The sequence below is a fragment of the Canis lupus genome, chromosome 11 (genome assembly GCF_048164855.1).
Source record: "Canis lupus baileyi chromosome 11, mCanLup2.hap1, whole genome shotgun sequence".
Classification (NCBI taxonomy): domain Eukaryota; kingdom Metazoa; phylum Chordata; class Mammalia; order Carnivora; family Canidae; genus Canis; species Canis lupus.
In genome coordinates this window covers 32,446,199-32,469,856 of record NC_132848.1, presented here as the reverse complement: position 1 = coordinate 32,469,856, position 23,658 = coordinate 32,446,199, and the positions used below count along the sequence as shown (strand labels likewise).

At 40.4% G+C, this 23,658-nt stretch overlaps 1 long non-coding RNA gene across 1 annotated transcript; it reads left to right on the top strand.

The window, feature by feature from the left end:
* Positions 1-837: 837 nt before the first annotated feature.
* On the top strand, positions 838-22,996 carry LOC140642932 (uncharacterized). Its single transcript, XR_012039297.1, has 3 exons — positions 838-941; positions 19,950-20,024; positions 20,685-22,996. It is a non-coding gene; the product is annotated as an uncharacterized lncRNA (long non-coding RNA).
* Positions 22,997-23,658: the final 662 nt, after the last annotated feature.

The following is a 23,658-nucleotide window of genomic DNA, read 5'->3' as shown; positions in this document are numbered from 1 at the left end:
AACTAGAAGGTGGGAAGAGTATGCAAGGCAGAAGGAACAGCATGTACAAAGATAGAGAAGGCACTGAAAAGTGCTATCAAGATCCAGATACTATGTCTGAACTCATCAAATTGTACACATTGAATATGTGCAGAATTTTATTTATAAATTATATCTCAATAAAGCTGAAAAAAAAATTCCAGACATTGAATTCCTTCACTTTGGGATTGTGTCTGAAAGTGTTTGATGGGAGAAATTTCCTTAGGGGAGCTCACTTTGAGGACATAGCTAGCCAGCCAGCAAGAGTTAAAGATAAAGAACTCTCTCTGTCAACCAAGAGAATTTCAGATTATTAGTTTTGAACGTCGGGACATCTAGGTCATCTGAGGCTCCCAGTGAGCACTCGCCTCATAGTTGTGATAGTTGGGTTGATGGATGTGGTTCTTTCCTTCTAGAAATGTTGCCAGCTTGGTTCTAATGAACCAAAGCTTTAATGAACAAGGTCTTTTCAAAGAAGTACTGTGTCTCTTCAAGTAAGTCTTGTTAAACAAACCTTTTCTCTATTTTTTCCCCCTTCAAACAGAAGTTAGAATAACAACAGCAAAACCACCCTACATCTCTCCTGGTTTAGTCCAAGGGGAAAAGTTGGGATAATTATAGATCGTTTCCCATTTGTAATTATATAAATGTCATTCTTTGCTTGGACTGTCATGTTACTGGACATTTTTATTGAAGATGTTTACATTCCTGCAACATATTTGGAACAAACGAAGCAGCCACTCTGCAGGGAAATGGCATTGACGGTTGCCATGGGAACTGTGTGAAGTCACAGAAAGTAGATTATCTCATAATGCATTACCCAGTGTCAGAAACAGGCAGCCTGACTGCAGAACAAACCACCAATTAACAAGCGACAATTCAGGGCCAGAGAATAGAAACAAAATAGAAGCCGCCTCTGAAAGGTCATGTTCAAGCTAATTTATTGGTTACTTTGCTCTACTCAAACCAATTATTCTGATTGCTTTCCACCCATAGAAATCTATTTCAACCATCCAGAGTTCTTTATGAGAAAAATCCAGAAAAATGGAATTTGACATTTTAGTGAAATGTTTAAGATTCGTTATTATTTTTTTAAAATCCTTTTGCTCAATGAGATTTTCAAATTAAATTTTTTGTCTTTTTATTTCTGGAAGTCTTCGGGAGTCCGTAAGCTTGGTGATTAAGGGTGTAGGTTCTAGTATCAAATAACCTTGGGTGTAAATTCCAGCTTTGCCTCATTAGCTCTGTGGCCTTGCACAGATGACTTTATTCTTCCATGCCTCAGTTTCCTGATCTCTAAGATGGGAACGATAGTAGCATCTACCTCTGCAATAAAAGTATCCATTTCATGAGCACAGCATCATGTTTGCTCATGTTATATGTTCAATATGTGTTTATCTGATAAAAGTACTTGTGTTCTCTTGCAAAAAGTAAGGAATTTTTTTAAAAAGCTCATTTTGCGAAGTAAAAACAAAAAGGAAAGACAAATCCGTGTTTACTGCCAAGTCTAACTTGGAATATCATCGAAATCACCTAGGAAGCTTTATCCAGCCACAAAACATAGGGCCCTACCCTAGACTTACCGAATCAGAATCTTCCAACATGAGACTCAGGAGTGTGCATTTTAAATGCTCTCTCTAAGAAAGTCTGATTTATGTTAGCAAGTTTAATAATCACTTGTTGTGCTCATGAATCATTTTGTTGTGCTCATGGAAATGCATTTTTCTAAATCTCATTTTCTGAGTTTGATCAGCACATGAGGGGTGTTGCTATAGTAGTGAAAATTTTGGGATTCTGAGGCAGGCCATATAAAAACCAGACTCAGATGCTGCTCTTCAGAGTCTCTCTAAGTCCCTTCCTCCCTCAGACCTCACTTCCCTACTTGGAAGGAGGGATCTGTGTCCCCAGCCAAGGGATGCTTGGGTGGTGCAGGTGGTTGAGCATCCAACTCTTGGTTTCCACTGGAGTTGTGATCTCAGGGTCATGGGATTGAGCTCCATGTTTGGCTCTGTACTCAGCAAGGAGTCTGCTTGAGTTTCTCTCTCTCTTTCTTTCTCCCTCTGCTCCTACCCTTCATGGTCCCTCACTCTCTCTAAAACAGATATATCTTAACAAGAAAAAAGAATGTCCCAGCCACTTAGGGGTTTCCATGGAAGGAACAAAGAGGCAAAAGCGCTTTCTTTCAGGGGGCAAGCTCCTGTCCTTTCTGCCCTCCAGTGACCCAGTCTGCTTCCTGCTGGAAGCCCTATCTTCTCTCACCTCCAGATTCCTCATAAGGCCAAACAGAAAGGAGACTAGGGCCCTGGGACAGAAGTGACTTGGGACATTCCCGCTCTAGGCAAGGAAAGAAACACAGCACTTGCTCCCCTGGTTACTGGACCTCACAGGGTCTAGGAAGTGGTGTGCTGGTTTCACAGCTCCCTCTCAAAAAGAAAAGAAAAAGCCCTATTTGTACTACTTGCTGATTGACACTATGGCTGATTTTAAGCTACCAATGAAGTCATGGAACACAGACTGGGAGAAGATGGGAGTAATTTGCACTCATGAGCTATCTAAGCCAGCTCCAGTACACACCTGGGCCAAGTCAGAGGACTAGGTTATGGACTTAGTGGAAAAAAGGACAGAGGAATGAGCCACTTGGCTAGATCTGGCCTTGGTCTGAAGCTAGAGGGACAGATGAAGGTCTCCTGCTTGGTCTGTGGCCCAGCTCATGTCACCAGGGCAGAAGATCACACTGGCCTCAGAAAGGCACATCATTTTCTTTGCAAGTGCCCACTTCAGTAGGTTGGTAGCTGTTGCCTAGAGAGGATTCTGAGGCTCTATTCTGATTTAGTAGGAATGGTCACTACAGTAGTTAGCGAGGTCTTAAATGGACACAGAAGAGGGGAGTGAAGGCACACATGTTTGCCATCCATCATGGGCATTCCATTCATTTATTCAGAAGATATTGAGTTCCCATATTTCCAGGCTTTGTTCTAGGCACTGAAGGTAGAAGTGTGAGCAAATCAAGCTCTTGCATCCTAGTGGGAGAAAGAGAGACAATGAACAAATCCACCTGCCATATGTCAGGGAGTCCTAAGACAGTGAAGAAAATAAACAGGCATAGAGAATGATGGGGTAGAGGCAAGGATTTGTGATAACGTGGTTAGAAATGGGATCTTGATGCAGTGACATTTATGCAGTGACATGAAGGAAGGTTTTTACAGTAGAGAGATCCAGGCAGAGGGCATAGCAAGTGCAAAAGTCCTGTGGTGAGAGTTGTGTGCAGTTGTTGAACACCAAGGAGGCCATTGTATCAGGAACCCAGTGAGAAAAAAAAAAAAAAAAAGGAACCCAGTGAGTAAGGAAGAGAGGATAGAAAGGTAGCGCTAGGTGCTGCCATGGGGCAAGGTCATGTTGGAGTTGTAGGATTGGGTTCAAAGTCCTAATTAGTCATAAAATGAGAATTTCCTACCTGTATATAGTTCTCAAATCTAAACAGGTAGTTTGCCAAGAATTCAAGGGTCTTACTCAAATGCCGTTCCATAAAAAGCATGAATGGATCTCTTGGCAGTTTCTGTAGATGAGGGCTGATTTCTGAAAGTAGGAAAAGGCAAGGAAAATATAAGTGTGTAAGAGGAATAAAAAAAATCCTAATACAGTCAAAGAAGATGCATCTCACTTGATACTTAATTTTCAGGAAGGAGGGGAGGAACAGGCAAATAGCTGAGCAGATTTTCATATTTGGGCATTTCCTGTGCCAGAATGAAAATTCTATGGTCTTACACACACACATGCACGTGCACATACACATGCACACACACACACATGAAATTGGTTCTTAGAAACTTGCACAGATTTTGGAGACCTATAGGGATGGATTTGAATTCCACCTCTGCCTTTTCCTTAATTTTCCTTTAGCACATATGTACCAAGTGCCTACTTTCTTCCAGTTCCTGTGATAAGTATGGGGAGGTATGAAGATGAGTAAGATACTGTCCTCTCCTCAAGGAGTTTATAGTCCATTTAAGAGCTATATGAGATACTTAGCCTCATCGACTTCATAAAGAAAATGTAGGTGAAGACATCTACCCCAAAGGGTCTGGGGGACTAAAGTGAGATAATGCAGGAAAACAGAACTTAACCAGTGTCTAGAGATGCCCAGCATATGTTGGTTTCTTTGTCCACCTTCCATCCCTTGTTTCTTCTAATGTTTAGAAGTTAGGGCTACTCATAGGCTGTGTTATCTTCCTGTTCCTCTAATCTGGTCAAAGTGAAATCAAGAGCAGCCTTGAAGGGAAAATCATTCACCAAAAATGTGCCATGATTTGGGGCAGCAAAACTACCATGAGTGATACTACACTGATGGATATACGTCATAAATTTTCCAAACCCATAGAATATACAGCGCTAAGAGTGAACCCCAATGTAAACTATGGGCTTTGGGTAAAACTTACCCATGTAGGTTCAGTGATTGTGACAAATGTATCCTGAGTGGTGTTGATAATGGGTAGGTACCCACGTGTGGGAGTAGAGAGTATATAGGAAATCTCTGTATCTTCCTCTTAATTTTGCTGTGAACCTACAACTGCTCTAATAAATAGGAAGTCTATTAAAAAATGTACTAGGGTGCCTGCGTGGCACAGTCAGTTAAGCATCTGACTTTTGACTTTGGCTTAGGTTGTGATCTCAGGGTCATGGGATCAAGTCCCACATTGGGTTCTCCACTGGGTGTGGAGCCCGCTTGGGATTCTCTCTCTCCCTCTGCCCCTCCCTGCTTGTGCTCTCTCCCACTCTCACTCTCTCTCTCTCTAAAAGAAAAATTTTAAAACTGCACTGTGGTTGAAGGGGTGGGTTGAAAAATTAAAGACTTTTCTCATCTGGTCTGCTTTATCTGATTATAAATCCACAAACCTGGCAATCATAAGTTTTACTCTAAGAATTCATTCATACAATAGTTGTTTAGGACTTGAAAGGGGTTTTACAAAGAGAATACATTTTAAATAGTTTCAGGGCAGCTCATACAGAATATAAACGTGTACCTATTTCAGGTAAATTATGAGTTCCAGGGGTTCCCTGAACCTCAGGCTACTATGAATGCTGTGTTCTCAGGAGATCCTACACTTAGCTGAAATTCAAGAAGCTAGGACTGGTAGCAGGGTGGAGGTCCTATCCACAGTAGCTGGAGAGGGAAGTGCCAAGAAACTACCTATCAACATAAATATATGTTCATAGGGGCACCCGGGTGGTTCAGTGGTTGAGCGTCTGCCTTTGACTCAGGTTGTGATCCTGGGTCCTGGCATTAAGTCCTGTGCCTCAGGCTCTCTGCTCAGCAGGGAGCCTGCTTCTCCCTCTGCCTGTGTCTCTGCCTCTCTTTGTGTCTCTCATGAATAAAGAAATAAAATCTCTAAAAAAAAAAAAAAAAAAGAAATAAAATCTCTAAACAAACAAACAAACAAACAAACAATGTTCATAAGGGTGCCTGGCTGGCTCTTGATCTCAGAGTCTTGAGTTTGAGCCTCACGTTGGGCATGGAGCCTACTAAAAAATAAATAAAATAAAAGACAAAAACAAAATATGTTCATGAACTGTTCATTGTCACTATGTAAGCTTCAAACTTCTTGCTGTCTCTACTTTGAAGCATATCTTTCTCTTCCTCCTCATTGCTCAGCCACCTGTCAGCTTCATTGGATCCTGGAAAGCAGCATGTATGTGTGTGTGTGTGTGTGTGTGTGTGTGTGTGTGTGTGCACGTGTGTGTGGTGGGGGGTACTTGGGTTATCAAACATTGAACATTTCTATTGATTTTCATATCGCTCACATACAGATAGAAAATGTGGTGGATGGTGGAATCTTGGCTTTCATCTCTCCCTTCTAATACCACACCCATGGAAGAGCAAATTCTGGGATCATCTGGTCCTTGTCTAGTGGAATCAGCCGATTTTCAGTGTGCATGCATGCATGTAGATACTCTGAGTATGTATCTCAGAGAAGACCAATGTCTCTATACTCAAAAGCTTTTATTTATTTATTTGCACATGACATGTTTAATTCCAAGGTGCTCGAGGCATTTTGCGAACACTAAATTAATTGTTAATCCTCTCCATGTCTCTATAAAGCAGTGAAAAAAAAGATCTTTTATGATAAAACATTATAAACTAAATCTGAGAAATAGACTTAACCAGGATAGGGATAATCAAGAGAGATGAACAGAGAAAGATGCAACAGGGAAAACGAGCCTATATGAAAAGTCTCCTGCAGCTCTCAAACAAGGAGGGAAACTTCTGGCAAATTTTCCATGCAGTTGGGCCCCAGCTGGCTGTCCCCCATTCCATATGGTGACTTCATATGTTTCTAGGCTTGCTACTTATCACCTTATAGTTAACCTGGAGTAAAGTACCTCCCTGCATGAAGATGAAATTTTCATACCTGTAAAATGGGGATTACAATAGCTGGATTCATTGTTAACAAGACTTGCAGTGTTCTTTCTCCTCCTCCTCCTCCTCATCATCATCCATGATCTTCAAGCAAATCTTTCTCATGGTTGCTGCTGGTAAGGGGATTATTTCACTGCAGCCAGAGCTGTACCTCAAAATTCCCTCTAGTATAATGTTTGCAGAAATGTTCCCTGTTCTCCATCCCTCCCTGATCTTTGCCCTTGACCGTGTGGTTTTGGAGTTCTTCCCATCTCTACTTGCCTATCTCTCAAATTCCGGCTGGTGTTGTGACTTGGTGTTTGACCAAGAGAATGCAGCAGAAGTACTATCGTTCCACTTCAAGTGGCCTTGAATCCTTCTGTTTGCTCTCTTGGAAATTTGGCTTGCCACCATGACAAGGCCAGACTAGTGCACTGGATAATGAGAAGTGTGTGGTCCAGGAGTCCTCATCCCACCAGCTGACAGCCATCCTTGCTTGGCTGGTTTTTGGCCACCCATCAGATGACCACAGACACATGACTGAGGCCAGCCAGTAAGTCTCTCCCTGGTGCTGGTCAGCAGAACCACACATCAGACCTGCGAATTAGTGGGCACTAAAAATATGGTTGCTGTTTTGAGTTCCTATGTTTTGGGAATGGTTTTTTATGCTGCAATAACTAATTGCTGCTTTTTTTCAGTCTCACCTTTCACTGATTTTGCCAGAATCTTTCTTTCCTAATTATAAAGGCGAATCCATTCCATGAATTTGTTTGTGGCTAACTCTGACCAGGGTCAGTGAGGGTAATAAAGATGAATCATAAAACTCTCCATTGTCATGAAGTGACAATCTTGTTGGTTAAGTAAAACACAGGTAGATAACTATGATGAAGAGTGAAAATACAAAGACCATAAGGGAGTTAGGAACCAAAGAAAATGGAATTCGGAGAAGAGAGCTTATTTTTCACCTGCAGGTGTAGCAGAGTGGGGGAATTCCTCTTTATGAGGAAGTCTCATAAAGAAATTCCTTCGGTATCTCTAGAATCCATAACTACCCCTCCGTGTCTACTTCCTCAGCCTGACTTCTGGACAGATTGTTATAGATTTCAAATTCTTTTCCTTTTACCAGTCTTGCCTTGGCTCCAATCCATTCTTCTATCAAATGATTTTTTCCGACATGCTGATCTGGCCATGTTACTCCCTTACTTTAAATCCTTTGGTGGCTTCCCACTGCCCTCAAGTTAAAATCAGAATTCCAAAGCATGAATCACCACAAGATCCCTGTTCAGTATCTTTCCTGTTTCCCACCCTAGTTTTACATGTGCCTGCATCTCCCATCATTACTTAAGATTGAGCTGGGGGGAGGGGGTTGTGTGTGAGTGGCTGAGTGGCTCAGTTGGTTAAGCATCCAACTCTTCATTTAGCTTAGGTCATGATCTCAGGGTCGTGAAATTGAGCCCCAAGTCAGGCTCTGTGCTCAGCAGGAGCCTGCTTGTCCCTCTCCCTCTGCTCCTCACCTTCCTATATGCCCATGCTCACTCTCTCTCTCTCAAATAAACAGATAAATAAAATATTTTTTAATTGAGCTATGGTTTTTGGAGTTTCTGAGGGGCATAGTATTATTCTTATTCATCTGGGTTTTGAATTAAGTCAAGAAAAATAACTCAAAGAACCCAGAATACCAAAATATCACCTCTCATTCTGATCAGAACTAAGTTAGATGACACAGCTTGTGTGTGTGGGATGGGCCTACTAACTGATTGCCTTGAACCAGGCAAGTTACCCATCCAGCCACAGACAATCCTGGCTCAGGGAGTCTTAAACCAGCAAGTGTAAAATGCATGATATGGAGAGATACAGAACTCCTGCTCTTTGCATATAATTTGCCTGCAAGGATCTATAGGGAGGTCTATTTTATTCTTTCCAAACTTACCAATCAGATAGATCACTTCACTTCCCCCAGGATAGAGTGAGTAAAAGGGTGGAAAGAGGCCATGGGGAAGACATTAGGAGAAGGGAAAATGCATCTCTCTAACAATATTGAACAATTGTGGTCCTATGGATACACTGCTGCAGCTCACATCTGTGCACCTTTGCGCATGCTGCTGCTTCTGGCTGAAACATTTAAGGTGTCCCTGGGCTTCACCAGAATGCCAAAGAGGTCACTGGCTTACACAAGTTTAAGAACCCTTGGTAGAGCATTCAAGAATGGTCACTCTTGAACCAGTTTGCTTGAATTATATCCCAGCTCTGCAGCTTACGAGCCCTGTATTCATACAGTAATTATTTAACTCCCCTGAGTCTTAGTGTTCTCATCTGAAAATGGAAGTAAAAATAAGCTCAAACTTCTAGACTTGCTGTGAAAATTAAATGAGTATATAGCATGTGTATACAGCTCGACCTAAGTACACCTTACATCTGGCTGTCATTAAACATTATTATTCATGTATATTATTTGAAGGGTAAAATAGTTGTACCAAGTTTTTACATAAGACATCAGTTCTCAAGGAGCCTGGGTGGCTCAGTTAGTCAAATATCTGCCTTTGGCTCAGGTCATGATCCTGGAGTCCCAGGATCAAGCCCTGGATTGGGAACTCTGCTCAGTGGGGAGTCTGCTTCTCCCTCCATCTTCTGTCCCTCTCCCTGCTCCTTCTCTCTCTCACTCACTCTCTCTCTCTCAAAAAAAAAATAAACAAAATCTTAAAAAAAAATCAATTCTCTGTCTCTCTTGTTCAACTTTCCTTTCCCCACAAGCAATAATTAAAATTTTAGATAATTTTGATGCTTATTTTTATTTCTGCTTCTAAATAACCAGCTGGATACTAACTGTTGATTTCTTTCTTTTTTTAGACATTGTTTAAGAATTCCCATTGGTCCCACCATACATGCGTATTCCTGCCATCTTCCTGTCCCCCCCATGTACTAAGTTAGGATTACTTTTCCTTCTCTGTACACCATTTTCCCCCAGAGCTACTACTGAACTTGTTTCCATAGCCTTCTATGTTCTAATCTGTAATTCAATCCTGCGTCTTTTCCATTTGTCCAAATCTCCTTTTTCTCAAGATATACAGACATTCTAGGTATTTCCAATCTATTTAGTCTTTGTTAATAATACTCTTAGTCTTTAGCTCTGATCACCCTGGACCACTAGCCTTTTTGATGCCCAGGGCACAGCTTTCATCCAGGAATCCTCCTTATCATTCATTCTGGGGATTCTTTGCATCTCTTTCTCAAGCCATGTCTCCTATTTCTAATATCCCACAACTACTTTGTTGATTTTCTCCATCTATTTTGTGATTCCTACTCTTCAGTAGTTTCTCTAAAAAGAAGCCATAGAAGGGGATAAAAAAATTCTTTGCATGTCTGAAAAAAATGGTTAATTCCATGCTGGCTGTTGATTGAGAGTTTAGCTAGGTATAAAAATCTAGCTTGGAAATAAACTTCCTTATGAATTTTAAGGGTGTCTCTTCCCCCTACTCCCTGCCTTCTAGTATCCAGTATTGCTATTAAAAAGTATGAAGACTTTTTGATTGCTTAGCCTTTGTATGTGAATTTTCTTGGTTGTTGTTTTTGTTGTTGTTAGATCTTTAAGAATCTTTTTATCCCTGGTGTTCTGAACATTCATAATAATGCCATTGGATTTGGGTTTATTTTTTTTCATTATGCTGAGCATTCAGTAAATTTTTAAATGTGGAAAATAATATTATGTTTATATATTCTTTTTTTAAATGTTAATCAATCTTTGTCAATTCCTTTTTTTAAGGCTTTATTTATATATTCATAGAGACACACATACACACACACAGAGAGAGAGAGAGAGAGAGAGAGAGAGAGAGAAGCAGAGACACAGGCAGAGGGAGAATCAGGCTCCATGCAGGGAGCCTGATGTGGGACTTGATTCTGGGTCTCCAGGATCATGCCCCAGGCTGCAGGCAGCAGTAAACTGCTGTGCCACCAGGGCTGCCCTATGTTTATATATTCTTAAACTATTTTTTTTATATTTCCCCTTCTTTAATTGTCTTTGTTCTCTCTCATTTTTTTTCACAACATGTATTATCTCACTGTGGAATATTCAGGACTGATACTTAAACATTTTTAACCTTTTCTTTCCCATTTTCCTCTTAAAAGAATCTTCTAGAAGATATGAATGCCAGTATTCTGGAATTAAAAGAAGAAAACATGCTTGGGGTTTTCAGCATCTAAAATACATAAGTTCACTTAATCTTCTCATTTGACAATCTTGCCCTCAGATGGATCTGATGTCTCCAAGACTGCAGATCCACTATTCTACTCTCTGTAGAGAATGAAACTTCTTGTCTTTTTCAAGGTGGTGGCAATCACTTACCTGTGGAGTGGGGAAGGGGATCTGGATATCCAAAAACTGAAGCAGATTTTTTTAGTCTTTCTTCCTTTGATCTCCTTGTCTCCTACTTGTAAAGTTTCTAAAGCCTTCTGAGGATTCTATTACTCAAGTTAAGTTGGTCCTCAGATTTCCTTACTCTAGAAGATGAGTTGATATCTTAGATCTTGTAAGTCATTTGTCAGTTATTTATGTGTCCCCCAACTTTCAAAGTTTTTATTCCCTTGTTCTCCCCAATATTTTGAGTGTATGCCTTAAAACAAAATATCTTCACTGTAAGTGTAGCAGAGTGTCAATGGGAAAGAAAACATGCACGTGTGTGTGTGTGTAACCTATTGACCTTACCCAAAGCCCTTATACTATATTGTCTACATATTTTCACATGGAAATCAGGATGAGCTTCCAAAAATATAAATCAAATGGTTTCTTTTATTTATTTATTTATTTATTTATTTTATTTGTTTATTCATGACACACACACACACACACACAGAGGCAGAGACATAGGCAGAGGGAGAAGCAGGCTCCCTGCAGCAAGCACGGTGTGGGATTTGATCCTGGGACTCCAGGATCACACTCTGAACCAAAGGCAGATGCTCAACTGCTAAGCCACCCAGGCGTCCCTTCAAATGGCTTCTTTTAATATTTAGGATTAATTACAATTCCTTATCATGGCATTATACCACCTAGTACATTTCTCATCTATTTCCATACCTCTCTTCCTTTCAGTTACTGTGCTTTGGCCATGTTGGTCTTCCTTTTCTTTTTCAAAGATGTTCAGGTGTTAGGAATGTGTTCCTGCACTCCACCCCCTCCCCCCCGGGATGCTTTTTCCTGGACTTTCCCCACCAGTAGCTCCTCGGAATCATTTAGGTCAGGGCTGAAATGACTCTTCCACAGCAAAGCCTTCCTCACCTCTTAGAACATATTTAGATCGAGGTTATCAATAAATATGTTTTAATTAGGGTATGAACAAAGGAATCTCTGTTAACCACTGCCTTCCTGCTGAAACTTTCCTGCCTCATGGAATAGCATCTAGCAGTCTACAGACCTGGAGGAGGGAGCCAGAGGAAAGAGATGAAGGTGATGGGTAGTCCCTGAGCTTTGAGAAGTTGTCATGTCTACATGAAGACTCCATGTTTGTGCACCTGCTTACATGGCGGGTACCATCCATACCTACTGCAGATTAGTTTCAGCCATGAACAAACTTGCACAGTAGTTGGGGAGAGACAGGTACTTAAAAGTTAGCATAGACCTAAAAAAATTATTTGAATTTTTGCACCTCCATGTTTTTTCTCTATCATATCTCTTTTTTGGCTTAACAGCAGTCTCCAAATGTGTTTGCTTAGTATCTCTGAAAATAATTTTGGAAAATAATGTGATCAGAAGTTTTTGAATTGACATCTGAAATTCTCATCTGAATTTTAAACAATTGCCAGGGATGTTATTTTCAGCAAATTATAAATATTGACATTTAAAAATAAAATGCCACATTGTGATTTATATGTATCTCCTAAGGGCTAGCAATTAGAAACTTATCATCAAATATAAAAAAATATAAAAGAATAATTTACTTTAATATAACTGGATATTTTGCATTCTGATGTAAATTTTGTTCAGCGTGGGTCAAATTATTGCATTTCTACACTAAGCTTCCCCTTTATCAGAAATGTTTATAAGACGGGCAAGGCAAGGCACTGGATTCTGCGTTCTTCACAGAGATTGGACAGAAGTCAATGGTATTTAAAGAAAGCAAGAAGGATGCTTCCAAGGTGTTAATTTTTAGAACCGTGGACAGAGGGGTTCCTCAAATGTTTTAGTCACGCTGCTCTTAAACTCTGGAGTTGAGCCCAACGTGGGGATGATAAGCTAGGTTGAGGTGCTGACAACTCTCAGACGAGCCGGAAGCTGCATCCTGCCACCTTCAGTGTCTATTCCAGGCTGAAATATCTAAATGCTGGTTAGTGTCTCCACCTTCCTGACTCTGTGCTGAGGCTGGGCCTTCAGTTGTGGAATCTGTCAGAGCAGGGAAGAAGAGAACAGAGCCCTAGCTTCCTAATTATGATTTCCTAGGGCTAGGATTTAAATTGGCTTTTGTTCTTTCAGGGGACAGTAGGACAGAGAGGCAACAGTGGCCAATAGCTATTGGTTGGGAAATAAGAGACATTTGCAGATGATTTAGCAAAGGACAAGCTACACCCAGTTAATCAGGAGTAGAGAAGAGCCAGAGTTGTACTTGCTAATGGAATTTGTTCAGTAACTGAGATGGAAGGTCCAAGGAGGAATGGAGATGTGTAAAGACAGTATTTTCAACAGTTTTCTTTGTTTCTTCTCTATTCATCTGAACACTAAACTGATTTATCAAACAGTCTCATTAGAGTAACATAATCATAAGTGCTTATGATGGAATGTATTTAGGGTTTCAAAGCACACATTCAGATGTCAGGCGTACCTGGATTTAAATCACCAATTTAGTCTTTGCTTTCTATATAACTTTGGATAAGTTACTTCATTTCCCTAAAGCCCAGTCCCATCTAGTCCTTGTGGTTGGCAGCCCCAAGGATGGGCAAAGCATAGACCTCCTGGCTATTCATGGTCGCCTGGACTTTCAGCCTTTCATCTGGAAAAGGGGACAATATCTTCCTTGGGAGCAATGGTAGAAGAATTAAGTAAGTTAACGTGCATACATTGCTTAGCTTGGTAGCTGACACGGAATTGGCATGAGTCACTATCAGTTTCCAAGGTGGCTACGTGCCAGGGATTTTATAGGATTTTTGTGTCTAATCCCTACAACCATCCAATAAGGCATACCTTGCCCAACTTCCCATAGCTAGTTACTGAAACATCAGTCTAACTTCTGAGCCTGTGCTCTTAACTAGTACACCCTGAATAACATGTGCATCTTTCTTCTCTCTTCGTTCCTTTCTCCTTTACTAGCATATCTGTCCATCCGTCCATCCATCCATCTATCCATCCAACGATCCATCCATCCATCCATCCATCCATCCATCCATCATTTTCATCATTTCATCACTATTATTTATCTTTCTGCCTGTCTGCCTTCCTCTATCTATCAACTATCTTTCTATTCTCTGTGTACCTACTTTATACACCTACTTGCATACATTAGTTGGCCCAAAATACAGAGAATAAAACAGAGGCTCAGAGAGCTTAGCAGATCCCAGTTTACAGAGTTGATTTTCTAGTCTAGAATTGTCGACTTCAAAACCTGTGTCGGGATTTAAAAAAAAAATACATCCAGATTATGATTAGAAGTAGTCAGCAATTCATCTTCAGAACAGTTATTTTAAATTTTACTGTCAAGAAAGGAAAATATAAAAGTGTCAGCTATCTTCCTCAACATTTGCACTGCTAGAAAATGAGAAAGTATATTTTAATAAGAGGCATCAGAGCTAATGTTTTAGGGATGGAGATGACATGTTTTCAGGAAGCAGGATGGTACACGTAGCACTCACACACCACTGAAGGCTTCGTGGCCTTCCTGTCTGGCTGCACTGTCCTTCTTCCAGGCAGAAGCACAGGGACTACTGTTTGAAAGGCAACAAGCTGGCCAAGAGACAAGTGGCACCCAGGAAAAGTGTGACACGCCCTGCACATTTATATATAGAGACACTCCACGGAGCTGACACAATTATCTGCAGTAATAGAGGAGAGTTGGCAGCACACACGATCCAGAACAGCAGGCAATCCTCAAATCATAGCTCTCCAGCTTGGGAATGCGTGGACTTCATTGGGAGAATTTTGCATCTGATTAACTTTTCTAATTAGGCTTCCCATAAACCAGCATGACCTCTTCAGCATTCCTCCCGGAATATATGAATCCCTCGGCAGTTGTTGATGTAGGAGATGACTCCTGGTTGGCACCCTTTCCCATCCCGTGTCAGTTGCTCAGGGACACTGCCTTTCTCTGCCAAGTCCCATCCTTCCCTTCACCTGCTCCTGTCCACAGATGACCTGTGCCACCCCAGCAGGAAAACGGAGACCTGCTCCTGTGGTTTCTCTCAACTTGCTGCACATCTGTCTCCAAAAAGGGGTATGGAAGCAAACACATGTCCACGCTCTCCTGGAAACTCCCAGTTTCACTTATCTTGTCGTGTGTTCCTGGTAAACCTTAGAAATACCCGAAGAATGCCAATATTTTTGATCCAAAGTAAGTCTCCCTAGATCGCCTCTTGTGGACCCCAATGGACACAAACCGCTCTGGGTTTAGATATTCAATGTCCAAGTTTCCTGTTTCCTTTCCTGCTCAGAGGATGAAGTGGTTCTCACTCCTTTCCCAAATAAATCTTCCTATTGCACGGATCTAGCTTCTGTTTAGGAGGTGACGCTAATGCCTCTCTCTCGTTACAAGCTCTTCTTCTCTTTTGGCTTCTTTCGGTAGCCATCAAACATGCTTTGGTGGTCTCCACACAAGAATAAAAACAAAGACAAAACAAAGCAAAAATTTTCAGGGCTCAATCTTTCCCTCAAGCTGCTCCCGATTTCTTCTTCTCTTCAATAACTATTATTAGTCTTTATCTTTTCTTCTTATCCAACATGCAGTAGGCTTGCTTCAGGCTTTCTCTTTCCACCAAAAGCATACTTTGTAAGGAGACCAATAACTTCCATCAAAACATTTTTTTTCACATTGAATTGCTGGCTTTTTTTTTTTTTATGTCTATTTTCTCCCACTGGTTTGTTCTTTGAGATTGAGAAGACAGCCATTCTGTGTTCTAGCATTTGACAGAGGGCCTAGCATATTGTATCTTCTCAACTAACATTTATAGAATGAATGTGCTCTGCCAAATCCAATGGATCCTTTTCCCTGTCACTCTACTGGTTTTCACAGATGCATTTGCTGCTGCCGACTCCCCATCCTCCTTGAAACTCTCTCACGCTCTGGATTCTAGAATGTAGCTTCTCTTTTCCTATTTTCACTTCTACTTGCTCCAAGAAAAAAATGGATAAAGTCTCATTCATTCTTCTAATTTGTCCCTATTGTCTTCTACTGGGTCATGATAAAGTGAATGGATTAGAATGGATGAATTACATTGGCTATGTAAGAATTTTCTCCACTCTGCTTTCATTCCAAGGAAGATATTACCTAAATAGGTTTCTAATTCTCAGAAATCTCGGGTCTCTCCTGTATGTGAGAACTTGAACTCTGCCTTATTTAAATCCATAGATCATAAGACACTTGCTGCTAATAAGTATGGAATACTTTTTGCATTTAACTTTAATTTTTTTGAAATAAGTAGTCTAAAGGAGTTTTTAATCTAATTTCAACCCAGAAATCTGATTGAAGGTCAAGTAGGCCTTATCTCTTTTATAAGAAGAAGCAATAAATGTGCCCAAAGCTACCCACAAAGATGAGTGAAATTAAAAGCTAGACATTGCCCCAAAGACTATGGGATAGATTGATTATGACAATTGCCTTAATTCTTTACTGCTTTCTGTACCCTTCTCTTTTGTAATGTGATTTTCAGACCTCTCCCACAAACCTTAATTTTGGTTGGTTTGATGACTTGCTTTGGCCAATTAAATGCGGTCAAGTGACTTTGTGTCAATTTCCAGTTTCAGCCTAAGGCTCAAGCGGTCTGACAGGCTTCCATTTATTCTTAGAACCCTACTATCTCCATGTGAGCAAAGCTGGGCTGGCCCTCTGGAGGAGAGATCATGTGAGGTAGAGATGAATCACTCTAGCCAAAACCATCTTAGACTGGCCAAATCTTAGCCAAATGACCAGCTGACCAACATGTGAGTGAATCAGGTCAAGATCAGCCAGCTCAGCCCAGCCTAGCCCAGTAGACCCACAGATTTATGAGCTAAACAAATGCTCACCATTGTGAGACACTGAGTTTTTGGATGGTTAGCATACCCAGACAAAAGAAAAACTGAGTCAAAATGTCTGGTGTGTCTGAGCCTCTTAATGATAAAATGGCAATTGTCTGACTGAATTAGTTACGTATCTTGATGGATAAAAAAATAGCTTTATTGAGCTATAATTCACACACATACAATTCATCCACTTAAACTGTACAGTGGTCCCTGTTCTAAGACTCCCAGTGATACCTGAAACTGGAGAGTACTGAATCCCTTGTATACTATGTTTTATCCTATACCTACATACCTATGATAAAATTTAATTTATAAATTAGGCACAGTAAGAGATAAATGATAATACTACTAATGAAATTGAATAGGGGTGCCTGGGTGGCCTGGTTGGTTAAGCATCTGCTTCTGGCTCACATACATCATGATTTTGGATTCCTAGGATCATATCCCTCATTGGGCTCCCTGCTCAGCAGGGAGTCTGCTTCTCCCTCTCCCTCTCTTCCTCCCCTCCCACTCATGCTCTCTCTCTCTCCCGCTGTCTCTAAATAATAAAATATAAAAAATAATAATATAATAATTATAACAATATAATGTAATAAGTTATGTGAATATACCCTTTGGTGCACATGCACTCTCTCTCTCAAGATATCTTATCGTGCTGTACTTACCCTTCTCCCTTTGGAATGTGGTGAGATGATGTGAGGTGAATGCTGTGAACACTGTGACATAGTGTTAGGCTACTATTGACCTGATGCTATGTCAGAAGGAGGATCATTTGCTTAAGACCACAGTCAGCCTCACGCAATTGAAACCACAGAAAGCAACACTGTTGGGGACATCTGGGTGGCTCAGTGGTTGAGTGTCTGCCTTTGGCTCAGGTTGTGATCCCAGGGTCCTGGGCTCGAGTCCTGCCTTGGGCTCCCCACAGGGAGCCTGCTTCTCCTGCTGCCTGTCTCTGCCTCTCTCTGTGTGTCTCTCATGAATAAATAAATAAAGTCTTTAAAAAAAAAGAAAGCAACACTGTTGGATAAGGGGGGACTACTGTATAATACAAAAATTTTTAGTGTGTTCATAGTCATATGACCATAACCACAGTCAACTTTAGGACTTTTAGGATTTAGTCAACTTTTAGGATTTTTATAGCTCCTCAAAGAAACCCGGTACCCATTAACAGCATACTCAATTTCCCATCACTCCATCTCCCAGCCCAATGCAACTGCTGATCTACTTTCTATCTGTAGAGATTTGCCTCTTATGGAAATGGCATATAAATGGAATGATACAGTATCTGGTATTTTGTGACTTGCTTCTTTCACTTAGCATAATGCTTTCAAAGTTCATCCATGTCTTAGCATCTGTCAGGACTTCATTTCATTTTTGTTGCTGCATAATATTTCATTATATGGATATACCACATTTTATTTACCTATTTGTCAATTGATGGATATTTGGATTTTCTCCACTTTTTGGCTATTATGACTAATGCCACAGTGACCAATTGTGTGCACAGTTTTGTATGGACATGTACTTTCATTTGTCCTATGTATGTACCTAGTAGCGGAACTGTTTGGTCATCTTCTAACTCTCTGTTGAATTTTTTGAAGAACTGCCAGACTATTTTCCACAGTGGCTGCCTATTTTTCACTCCCATCAGCAGAGTATGAGGGTCTTAATTTCCCCATATCTTCACCAACATTTGTTATTATATATTTTATTGCTTATAGCCATCCTAATGGCATAAAGTGGTACCTTATTGTGATTTTCATTTTCATATCCCCGATCACTAATGATGTTGAGATATGTTCATGCATTTATGATGACATTTGTGTATCTTCTTTAGACAAATGTCTATTCAGATTCTTTGCCCAACATTCAGCCAAAAGTTGGAATCACTGTCTTGGCCCATTTATTTCTAGGTAAAGTCACATTGAGAAATAAGGGGACTCTGGGTGATATGCTATATGTTGGCAAATTGAACTCCAATTAAAAAAAGAGAGAGAGAAATAAGGGGAATTACTTAGGTCAATATCAGGAAAAAAATAAAGGCTTCCAATTCTTGCATCCTGCACATCTTTTCTACAGGTATAAAGGCTCAATAAATGTTGTGTTTGGATAGCAGCGATGGGCAGAGAATGCACAAAGTTCACCTGTAACACTTTATTAACTGCTCTGGAAAAACACAAGCTCTACTTTCTGTGGATTGTAACTCACAGGACCCAGAGGAATAAACTAACAAGAATTCAAAGGGAAAAAAGTGCTTACTGTCCCTTGATACCTTCAATAGCAGTTGTCCAAATAGACCCCTAACTGGGAGATGTGGAGGAGGATGGGGGGAGTAGAGTTTTGAGTAGATTGTGAAGGGAACAATAATGCTGAACATGATGAACAGTTGAATGTTCTCGAGAGTATAAAATCAGGCTATAGACACCTTAAGTATTATCAGCTTCCATATTCCAGACCCAAATTCTGGGAAGAAAGCTCTGTCAGAGCCCCTGTGACCAAAGGGCTGGGAAGAACTCCAACTTTGGGGCTGGGCATCATTACAAGCAAGTAATAAATAGGTTTTTTTTAAAGTTTTCAATCTGCAAAAATTCTTTACAAAATTTGGCAGAGTTCATTATGCAACCAGTCCCTTTAAAAGGTTGTAAATTTGTATGCAGGTTATGGTTGTAACTGATCAAATAGATAGAAAAAAAGCCTAGAAGGCAGTAAACCAAAAGATTAATATTCTGTACATTCTAATTTTCTAAAGCAAGCATGAATTAGTGTGTTTTTTTTTAATGAGCAAATTTCTTTTTTTGAGGTACGTAATACATTTAGATTTAAGTGCACAGAATTGAAACCCAGGCTGCCTGTGTTTATTTTTTTAATTTTTAAATTCAAACTCAATTAATTAACATATAGTATATTATTAGTTTTACTAATAATGAAATTATTATTTCATAGTTTAATATGAATTATGGACTCTAGCATTCAGTGATTCATCAGTTACATATAACACCCATTTGCTCATTACATCATGCACCCTTCTTAATGCCCATCACCCAGTTACCCAATTCCCCTACCTACCTCCTCTCCAGCAACCCTCAGTTTGTTTCCTTGAGTTAAGAGTCTCTTATGGTTTGTTTCCCTCTCTGACTTTTGTCTTATTTTATTCTTCCTTCTCTTCCCCTATGATCCTCTGTCTTGTTTCTTAACTTCTACATCTAAGTGAAATCATATGATAATTGTCTTTCTCTGATTGACTTACTTCATTTAGCATAATACCCTCTAGTTCCATCCACGTCATTGCTAATGGAAAGATTTCATTTTTTGATGACTAATATTCTACTGTATATATTCCAGCTCTGCTACTTATTAGCTGTGTGACATTGGGAAAATTACTACCCTCTCTTGAGCCTCAGTTTCATCTTGCCCAAGGTAAGCATAATAGTAGGACACCCCTCATAGAGTTGATGTGAGGATTAAATGAGTTCATGTTTGGAAAGTGTTTGCTATGTGTACCTCGCATTTAGTACACACTATACAAATTTGAAATTGTTATTATTATGGTTTTAACTTTGTTGATTTGGGGTGGGCTCATTCATTTATTCAAATATTCATCAAACATTTGCCATTTGCCAAGGCCTGTAGTAGGCATTTCTAGTACAGAGATTAAGAAGGCAGATGTCCCTGTTTTTAAGCTCATGGAAGCTCCAGTGGAAGACCCCCTCATTTTCCCCTTCACTTTGGGAGGGGTGCTTACAGCTCCATGCTTGTGACAGGGCTAGAGGCCCCAGAGTGCTGGTGTTGTGCCCATTTCCTGAGGACCATTTCCTTCTATTTCTGTTCCTCATTGTTCCCTTACAATAGGACCTTCCACTCAGTGCTCCCTTATTACACGCCAGGCACCATGCTGAAGGTTTTACAGACATCATTTGAGACTTAGGTTTGCCTTTCGGGGTTAATATTCTGGATTTCTAGTCTATAAGCTAGGAAAACACATTTCTGAAGGGTCAAGTAATTAGGCCAAGGTCCTATTGCTATTAACTAAGATCCTAATGTGGGCACTTTTAATAATTGCATGATTTTTCCTCTTAGGTTCCAGTTTATGTGCATCAGAACAAGCATTTGCATCAAGCTCTCCAGCCGTAGGTCCTAATGGACTTGCTGTTGGGTTTCACATGGAATCAGGCTTGGAGAGAGGGGTGTGAATGTTGAGGAAATGTCTGAGTCAGAAGGAAGCTTCATCACATGACTCATCAGGCTGCAACCACAGAGATGGAATCAAAATTCCCCACTAACAGAATCAATTTTTGATACATCAGTGTCCTACATCTTCCAAACCTTTCCCATTCCCAAACTCCAAAGTAATATGCCATTCAGATAAAACTCAGTCTCCTTCACGGTATGAGTCGGAACAACCCTTTTTGTAGGAAGTATGTGCTGGGGATGCCTCTTTTACAGAGAGAAGGCTCTCTAGAGCCATCTCTAATTTGATTTGCCCCACAGTGGGAGATGAATGTTATTTCTTCTGTGGAGGATTAACCCCAGCCAAGCTAGTTTTCCTAGGCAACCCACCCATCCCTGGGCTTGGAAGACCACTATGTGCCTCTCTGGCTTCCACAGCAAAAGGAGTGAATGCCACAGTCTAAGTGGGTTTTTAAATAGGAAAACAATCTTTTGTGATCTGTTGAATTTAAGTTTGGAGAAGGTGATGAAGAAGAGGTTCTATTTGCTGCTGTGTCTTAGCACATTCAGTATATATGTTTAACACCTGCAGAGGTGTTCAACACCTTACACCACAGATGCTATGTTGTGCTGTCGTTTGCCATGAAAACTGTTTGGAAATGGTAAGGTTACAAACAAAAAAGGACTTTGATTCACATGCTTAATTCCACTTTCTTTTTCTTTGGACCTTTTTATACATTAATTATTGAGTTCATTTCATTTGGGATTGTCTTCTTTCATTTATTCAAGTTCTGAAGAGCAGAACCCCTAATTTTCTGTACTTCTTAACCTGGTCTGAGCCTCTGGGAAAGTTATGCCATAGTCGAGATTATCTTTTCTTGTCTCCCCCTGCTGCACTTGATCCATTCATACCCAGATTCATTCTCTTGTCTGTCTACCATTTGTTGGATGGAAAGTGGCCTGGCATTAGCTGGTAAAAACGTCAGGTTTTAGCTTTTATAGCAGGACTTGATTAAAATGATGTTTGTAGTGGATTTACAGGTGGTATGACAGGTCAGGAAGAGGATGCAATCACTTGATTTATACTTGAAGAAAAAAAGATCGGGCTCTGCCATTGATGGTGACTGGAAGTTGTGTTAGCAGACCAAACTTGAAAATATGTTTGTTAACATCGGTATTGATCATGGTTTGGGGTTATGGTAGGTTAATGTTCCAAGGTTTCTGGAGTCCAGCTGTGAGCAGAATGAAATGGGAAGGGGGAATGCCTGCTGAGTCTTAAGTGTCTACCAAATCAACCTCAGGTTTCCAGGTGGAAGGCTAGTGTTAGGAAAATGAAGATGTTCTTTTTTTCTCGCTCCAATAATGTAACTGAAGACCAAATTCATTCCAGCTCTGGGAGCAGAAGACAGTTGAAAAGAACTGTAGTCCAACCTAGTCACTATTTCCTGTTTTATCATCTTTAATAGAGACACTTTGTGTATTATCTCAAATATCTTCTAAAAAATGATAGATTTGTGGTGCATGCAAGGCGATGTCACTGGCCCGGGGTTCCAGGGCTACCAGTTGGCAGGGAGGGCTGGATTTGGGTCCAGGCAATCTGGTGACTGGAGTGAGATGTTGGGATTAGAAGGAAAGGGATCCTAACTAGATAACTAGTTGTCTGGGTAAATGGTGGACATTGTCATTACTGTAAATATACCAAATAAAATATACTTTCTGGTGTTCTAGATAATACCATGGAGAAATTGAACTCCCAGAGCATCCAACTCAATTATTTCATCTCACAGATTAAAAACCAACGAAGTGGGAGGCAGAGAGGAGAAGTGACCTCCCAAAGTCCTGAATGTACCATTTTTTCAAGATTTCCTTATGATGCTCACCAGTGTGCCCCTTCGCATGTGCTCTTCCCAGTCCCTCAAGTCCTAGTCCCCACAAACTTCTACTTACCTTTTGCATCTCAGGTCAAGCATGGCCTCCTGTGACCCCTCTAGTCTTCCCTCTGCCTGAGTCTACAGCAAATTAGACCTCTTCTTCTGTTTTTCCAGCACCAACTATCTACAGGTAGCAACCCCCCCATTTAATTGGCAGCTATGGTTCAGTCTTCTCATCTGACAGTTAAGGAAACTGAGGCTAGAAATGGGGAAGAGATTAGCCCATGAGCATATGTTTGGTGAGAAACAGACTCAGGACTAAAACTCAAGCATCTTAAAGCCAGCACATCTCACCGATGCATAGGACTTCTCCGTATTTTTGCTAATTTGCACAGCAATTCATAGAAGTCATGTAGTAGCTGTGTGACTTTGGGAAAGATCCTTAATCTCACTGAGCCTCACTTTCCTCATTGGAAATTGTATACAATAACATGGTTTATATTCAGGCTTATTGTGAGAATTGAGGAAATTAATGTAAAGTGTTTAGTACAGTTGTTGGTGCATACATGAGTCTGCCTAATTGCACAACACTAAGGGCCCCATTCCCATCGTATCTTTAGATTATCCTGTTCAATACACTTACTTTTTAATCATTGTTTTTGTTTTCTGAGGGATGCTCTGACTCTCACTTTATCTTCTTGCCTAATTTTTGTTTTTTTGTTTTTGTTCTATATTTCCCTGTGGGTCTTGTTTTCTCCATGAAGATTAGAAGCCTTGCAGGCTGGTAGATATTTAAGACTCTACACCCCTGAGTTCTGACCAGTAGCCCAGTGAGAACACCAATCAAGCCAGACTCACCCTCAGGTTGCTCAACAAAACTGACCTGGACTTTCTGATCCGTGCATATTCCCATATATCTACTGACGGGAGAAATAAGTGGAAATTCAGCAACCCTGAACTAATGGAAGAAATGCAATGCCGGATGACTTTCGAATGTAAAGGGCAATGCCATT